At 54.7% G+C, this 7,552-nt stretch overlaps 1 pseudogene; it reads right to left on the bottom strand.

Moving 5' to 3' along the window:
* Positions 1 to 2,094: 2,094 nt before the first annotated feature.
* On the bottom strand, positions 2,095 to 2,233 carry LOC123038504 (uncharacterized; annotated as a pseudogene).
* Positions 2,234 to 7,552: the final 5,319 nt, after the last annotated feature.

Genomic DNA, 7,552 nt, shown 5'->3' with positions numbered 1-7,552 from the left:
GATAGAGAGAGAGGGCGAATAAAACGGCAAGGGTGAAGTGGGGGAGAGGAAAACGAGAGGCAAATGGCAAATAATATAATGCGAGAGATAGGGATTGTGATGGGTACTTGGTATCTTGACTTTTTGCGTAGACTCCCCGGCAACGGCGCCAGAAATCCTTCTTGCTACATCTTGAGCTTGCGTTGGTTTTCCCCGAAGAGGAAGGGATGATGCAGCAGAGTAGCGTAAGTATTTCCCTCAGTTTTTGAGAACCAAGGTATCAATCCAGTAGGAGGCCACGCTCAAGTCCCTCGTACCTGCACAAAACGATAGCTACTCGCAACCAACGCGATTAGGGGTTGTCAATCCCTTCACGGTCACTTACGAGAGTGAGATCTGATAGATATAATATTTTTGGTGTTTTTGGTATAAAGATGCAAAGTAAAAAGTAAAAGCAAAGTAAAAGGCAAAGCAAGATTAAAGTGATGGAGATTGATATGATGAGAATAGACCCGGGGGCCATAGGTTTCACTAGTGGCTTCTCTCAAGAGCATAAGTATTCTACGGTGGGTGAACAAATTACTGTTGAGCAATTGATAGAATTGAGCATAGTTATGAGAATATCTAGGCATGATCATGTATATGGGCATCACGCCCGTGACAAGTAGACCGAAACGATTCTGCATCTACTACTATTACTCCACTCATCGACCGCTATCCAGCATGCATCTAGAGTATTAAGTTAAAAACAAAGTAACGCCTTAAGCAAGATGACATGATGTAGAGAGATAAATTCATGCAATATGAAATAAACCCCATCTTGTTATCCTCGATGGCAACGATACAATACGTGCTTTGCTGCCCCTTCTGTCACTGGGTAAGGACACCGCAAGATCGAACCCAAAGCTAAGCACTTCTCCCATGGCAAGAACTACCAATCTAGTTGGCCAAACCAAACGGATAATTCAGAGAAGATTCAAATATTATTCATAAATAGACTTGATCATAAACCCACAATTCATCGGTCTCAACAAACACCCCGCAAAAAGAAGATTACATCGAATAAATCTCCACAAGAGAGGGGGAGAACTTTCTATTGAGATTCAAAGAGAGAGAAGAAGCCATCTAGCTACTAACTATGGACCCGAAGGTCTGAGGTAAACTACTCACACTTCATCGGAGGGGCTAGGATGATGTAGAAGCCCTCCGTGATGACGGCCCTCTTCCGGCGGAGCTCCGGAACAGGCCCCAAGATGAGATCTCGTGGATACAGAAAGTTGCGGCGGTGGAATTAGGTTTTTGGCTCCTGTTCTGATCGTTTGGGGGTACGTGTGTATATATATGAGGAAGAAGTATGTCGGTGGAGCACCGAGGGGCCCACGAGGCAGGGGGGCGCGCCTCCCACCCTCGTGACCTCCTCTTTGACTCCCTGGAGTAAGGTCCAAGTCTCCTGGATCACGTTCGGTGAGAAAATCACGTTTCCGAAGATTTTATTCCGTTTGGGCTCCGTTTGATATTCTATTTCTCTGAAACACTGAAATAGGCAAAAAAACAACAATTCTGGGCTGGGCCTCCGGTTAATAGGTTAGTCCCAAAAATAATATAAAAGTGGAAAATAAAGCCCAATATAGTCCAAAACAGTAGATAATATAGCATGGAGCAATCAAATATTATAGATACGTTGGAGACATATCACCGGTGATATGGTCAGTGGCTCCGCTGTCCATATACCAGTTCGTGTCCAGGCCGTACTGGGGAGCCGCCACGTTCGCCGAGCGCTCTCCCCCCCCCCTTGATAGGAGGAGTCGTAGCGCTTCCAGCACTACCATGCTAGATGCCCGAGCTTGCCGCAGATCTGGCAAGTAATCTAGGCAGCGGGATTGTTGTTGTAGTTCCCGTCGCTGCCGCCGTTGTTGCCCCCCATGTTGTCGCGATTTGGCTGCTTGATGAAGTTGCCACGGCCGCGGTCACCACCGCCGCCACCGCCTTGCTTGGGGAAGTTTCATCCGCGGTCACCACCGCCGCCGCCGTTGCCGTTGTTCTGCTTGTTGAAGCGTTCGCGGGATGCCGCGTTTGCAGAGGACTGGGAGGACCCGCCGCGCAGGTGCATGCGTGTCTCGAAGCTCAAGAGCTGCGGGTACAGCTCGGGGACGATCACCGGCTCGACCCGGGAGCACATGGCAGAGACCACGGGATCAAACTCCTTGTCGATCCCGGCAAGGATGTGAGACACAGCATCCTCCTCATCTACTTTCTTTCCTGAAGCAATAAGTTCATCACATAAAGATCTAATCTTACCAACATATTCAGTAATGTTGGAGTTGCCCTTCTGAAGGTTCGCCAGCGCAATTCTGACGTTGACGGTGCGGGCGCGAGTGTGTGAGGCCAGCATATCCCCTGCACCGTGTTCCAGAGCTTGGCCGCGGTGTGGCAGGTTGCCACTTGGATGGCCATCTCGCGCGGTAGGGAGGACATCAGGTAGGAGAACACCTGTTGATGTTTCGCGTACCACGCGGAGAACTCCGGGTTGGGCGCCTTCGACTTGGTCTTGCCATCGTCGGAGGTGGCTTCAACGTTCACAGGGGGCACCACCTGGTCGATGTCGAGGTAGTTCTACATTTGCGCCCCCTGATCGCCGAGAGCATGGTTGCGCGCCATAGCGCCTCGTTCCCTCTCGTGAGCTTCTCGGTGACGCTGTGTGCAAATGGTGACGAGTGGAAGGAGGTGGAGCTTGAAGACGTCGCCATGGATGTGAGCGAGGCGGGCTCTGATTACCATGAAAGAATTGGTGGAAGCGTATGCACCTTAGGCAGAGACGCGTACGTGTTTATATAGAGCACAAGTACATCATCGGCAGGTTGTTGTTGGCTTGACCCCTAGTCCAAGACTATACAAAAGATAGAGATCAAATTCATCTAACAACCTGCCTATCGGTTACAATCTCACACACGCACACAACTAAAGAAACAAACATCTTTACGAGGACATCATTCGTTAAAGAATCCGGCAAGGAAAATATCTGTTGCTTAGCATCACGCACAGGCTGTCATATGCTCCGATGGTTCCTGATCAACAAGCATCGACGCCCAACTTTGCCATTTTGCAGTCGATAAAAGCAGGACACCAAGAATCACAAGCTACTGTTCAGAGGTAGGCAGTTTATTGTTAATCGCAATTAGCATCCGGCCATTAGACTTCGAAGTTGTAACTCCCTCGAGGCTGCGCGCGAGAGCCCAAGCCCAAGCTCACGAGAGAGTGACACTGAAGCTTTCCTTGCTTTAGCCTGTCGCGCAAACGATTCTCATTTCATAAAGAGCTCCGAGAAACCCCGATGGTTAGGAGTTTGGGTACATAAAAACATAGTAGAACGTTGGATGACATGAAGAAAGAAAACTATGATTAGCTGAGCGCAGACAGTAAAACCTGGATACATCAGACATGAATGACAGGCTAACGAAACGAAGACATAGATTTCACTTGCCTTACATGGGTTGGCAGTTGGCACAACAAACGGGACGTACATGTCTTACATCGAACAGTGAGAAAGAAAAGACAGAAGGAGTGCAAACATATAATGGCACCGAGAGTACAACAGACATGGTCCTCTTAGCAGACAAGGTAAATAATCAATCAAGGAAGACTAAGCAGAATATCCTCGAGCTCAAACCTGAATGACGACATGCGCGCTGCCTTCACTTTCAGACCCAAATGCCGTAGCAGCAGCAGCATCTTGTCTTCCTTCGCTGGCAGCTGGCAGACCCTCCCTCCTTTCAAGCTTATCCGGAAATGTCTCCATCCCGTAGAATGTCAACAGGACCCAGACATACGAGAGGTACTCCACACCTGTTCCCAGAGCCTCAGCGTGCAGGTATCCTCTGGACCGGCCGGCAGAAAAGCAGAGCATCTCCACCCACACGCCTTGGATCACCTCCCACATCTTGGTCTCGTCGCCAACATCGCCCAACAAGCTTTGAACAAGCAGCCAAGCTTGGTGAATAAAAGAGTCGGGCCTAGAACCCCCCGCGTTGCATTTCTCTATTAGCCTCTGTGTAAATTCTCTGTCATCCTTAGGTGTCTCCCCACTGCCGATGATGTCCTCGAGCTCATCGTAGGCCCTCACCAACAAAATCTTTCTGCTGCCTGGCATTAGCATCTCAGGATTTTCAAAAAACAGATGCATCATGTAGTTGGACATTTCTTTGCACCGGCGGGCATGTGGATGATCATCAGGAGAAAGGGCCTTATGGTGAAAACATAGATCTGTGGCCAGGTGCCAGATAATAATGCTCTCATCAAATGGCCTTCGTATGCTCCAACTCAATCGTTGGAAGCATCGCTTGCTCGCGAATATCCACTCACCGTCTCACCCCTGGTATCATTAAACCTCATATATGATTTGGCGTCCACCATGCCCCTCCTCCACCCGGATTCAACATGGCGACGAACAAATGATGTTATCGCCTCACACGAATAGCTAGGCTCCATGTGCCAGCAATCGTTGAGGAAGTCCTTGCATTGTAACCATCCTGCGATCCTCCTCATCCTTGAGTGCCATTTGTTACGGGCTAATAATCCAATAAGACTACGTTGGAGAATTCTGCCAGAGAACTTGTCATGGAAAGTTGATTGCACACGCTGGTAAACGAGCTCCAGCAGAAGAGTACCGTACAACAACACAAGTGTAACCCAGGTATGTTCACTGCTATAAGCTTCTTTGTAGCTACTGGTGTGTACCAGGCAGATGGCTGTGACTAACGTTGCATAAGGTAATACTGGTGTGTACGAAAGATATAGCCGCATCGAGGGCGTTACACCAACCCAATGAGCTCACGCTCATACACCGCCAATTTAAGATGGCGAGCAGCAAAGGGGCGGCTGAAGAAGGCGAGGGGTCCATCGCCCTGGTGCAGGACCACACCAAACCCCGCACCGGAAGCGTCGCAGTCGACGGTGAAGGGGAGGTCGAAGTCCGGCATCTGCAGTACGGGTCCCGTCGTGAGGGCCCCGTTGAGGGCCTCGAATGCTGAAGTGGCCTCCGCATCCCAAGAGAAGGCGTCGCGACGGAGGAGACGCGTGAGCGGGGCCGCGATAAGGCCAAACTCCCGGATGAACTTCCGATAGTACCCGGCAAGACCAAGGAACCCGCGAAGAGCCCGCGGAGACTGCAGAATGGGCCAGGCGGCGACGGCCGCCACCTTGTCGGCGTCCATGGCCACATCCTCGGCCGAGATGACGTGGTCGAGGTAAGCGACCGAAGGTGTCCCAAACGAGCACTTCGAGCGCTTAAGATGAAGATGATGCGCCCGAAGCTCGTTGAAGACGATGGCCACATGCTGGAGGTGCTCTGCCCAAGAGGCACTGTAGATAAGAATGTCATCAAAGAAAACGAGCACAAACCGACGTAAGTAGGGCCGGAGGACATCGTTCATCAAGGCCTGAAATGTCGTCGGGGCGTTGGAGAGGCCAAAGGGCATCACCAAGAACTCGAAGTGGCCGTGATGGGTCCGGAACGCCGTCTTGGCGATGTCGTCGGGATGCATGCGCACGTGATGATACCCCGACCGGAGGTCCAGTTTGGTGAAGAAGCGCGCCCCATGTAGCTCATCCAGGAGTTCATTGACCACCGGAATAGGAAACTTATCCTTAAGTGTGAGAGCATTAAGGGCCTGGTAGTCGATGCAGAAGCGCCAAGTGTCGTCCGACTTATGTACGAGGAGGACCGGCGCCGTAAAGGGTGATGTAGAGATACGGATAATGCCCGCGGCAAGCATGATGGCGCACTGCCACTCCAACTCGTCCTTCTGCAACTGAGGGTACCGGTAGGGCCGTACTGCCACTGGAGCCGAGCCCGGCAGGAGATGAATACGGTGGTCGTAGACCCGGGCCGGCGGAAGGCCCTGGGGTTCCGCAAAAAGATCACTGTGCTGCTGCAGGAGGTGATCCAGCAGCGGATGCTCGGCCTCCGTGGTGGCCGCGGCTAGCTGGAGTGGGGGCGACGCCGGGGTGCCGCCAACGCCCTCCCACCGGATGCGGCGGCCGAGGCGCCAGAAGGTCATTGTCAGGGCGTCGAAGTCCCAAAGGATGGGACCGAGAGTCCGCAAAAAGTCGAGGCTGAGGATGAAGTCGAAGCAGCCCAAGTCGATGTCGGCACACGTGATGGTGAAGTGCTCGTCGCCGATAGTAATGGGAACGTCCCGAGCGAGCCCATGGCATCGGAGGCGGTCGCCATTAGCGACGGTGACCCGCAGCTGCTCCCCTCCCATCGGCTGTAGTGCAAGGCGCCGCATAGTAGCCTCCGGAAGGAAGTTATGTGTAGAGCCCGTGTCTAAGAGAGCCACCAGAGTCTCGCCGTGGATCATGACCGGGATAAGCATAGTCCGCTCATTGCGGATGCCGGCCAACGCGTGGAGGGAGATGACAAGGGCCGTAGCCGGCGCGGGAGCGGGTGCCGGCGCGACCTCGGCGGCGGCTGGGTCGCTGAGTCCATCGTCGGTGGCAGCATCCTCTGTCTTGTCGACTGTCTCCAAGTAGAAGAGGCGCGGGAAGACATGGCCCGGGGCATAGGGCGCATCACAGTTAAAGCACAGCCCCAGGCGGCGGCGCTCGAGCTGCTCGGCCTGCGTGAGGCGCCGGAAGGGCCGCGTCGCGGCCGGAGTGGCCGTCGGTGAGGCGGCTGAAGAAGCTGGAGCGGCTGGCGGTGGTCGTGGAGGCACTCGGCTCCCCCGAGGTGGTGCGGGCCGTGTTAAGGCCTGGGCGCGCTGCTCGAACGCCCGAGCGTAGTACATGGCCGTCTGCAGGTCCTGGGGTCCCTTCATCTCGACGTCCACGCGGATGTGGTCGGGAAGGCCGCCGACGAAGAGCTCAGCCCGCTGTAGTGCCATCACCCCTGGTGTGTGACACGCCAGAGCCTGGAAGCGGTCGGCGAAATCCTGGACCGTGGAGGTGAAGGGTAGGTGGCCCAGCTCGGACAAGCGGCTGCCGCGCCGTGGTGGTCCGAAGCGATGGAGACACAGCTCGCGGAAACGATCCCAGGGGGGCATGCCGCCCTCGTCCTGCTCGAGGGCGTAGTACCATGTCTGGGCGGCACCCCGGAGGTGGTATGACGCGAGCCAAGTGCGCTCGGACGCAGGTGTGCGCTGCCCCCGGAAGAACTGATCACACTGGTTTAACCAGTTAAGAGGGTCCTCCGAGCCATCATACGTGGCAAAGTCGATCCGGGCAAAGCGAGGTGGTGTCGGGGTCGATGCGCCAGTGCCCACCGGTTCGTCGATGCGAAGGGCCGAGGACGGCGCGCCGAACTGTAGCGTGGGCACCGCCGGGTCGCCGGCCTCCGTGTAGACCGGCGGTGGCGATGTTCTGGTGAGCCAAGCCGGAATCGGAGAGGGCGACGGTGGAAACCGCACCTGCTGGATCGGAAGCCCCTGGAAGGGCCCTGACTCAGGCCGGCGCTAGGCGGTGGAGACGGCGTGGGGGCTGGCGCAGCCGGCACGGAGGGGGCCGGGGCAGACCAGACCGGCCACGGGGTTGGGGCGGACGCGGCCGATGCCGCGGGTGCTGGCGCGGGCCAGTGTGG

Source organism: Triticum aestivum, chromosome 2A, assembly GCF_018294505.1.
Source record: "Triticum aestivum cultivar Chinese Spring chromosome 2A, IWGSC CS RefSeq v2.1, whole genome shotgun sequence".
NCBI classification, from domain to species: Eukaryota; Viridiplantae; Streptophyta; class Magnoliopsida; order Poales; family Poaceae; genus Triticum; species Triticum aestivum.
This window is presented reverse-complemented; position numbering and strand designations above follow the sequence as displayed.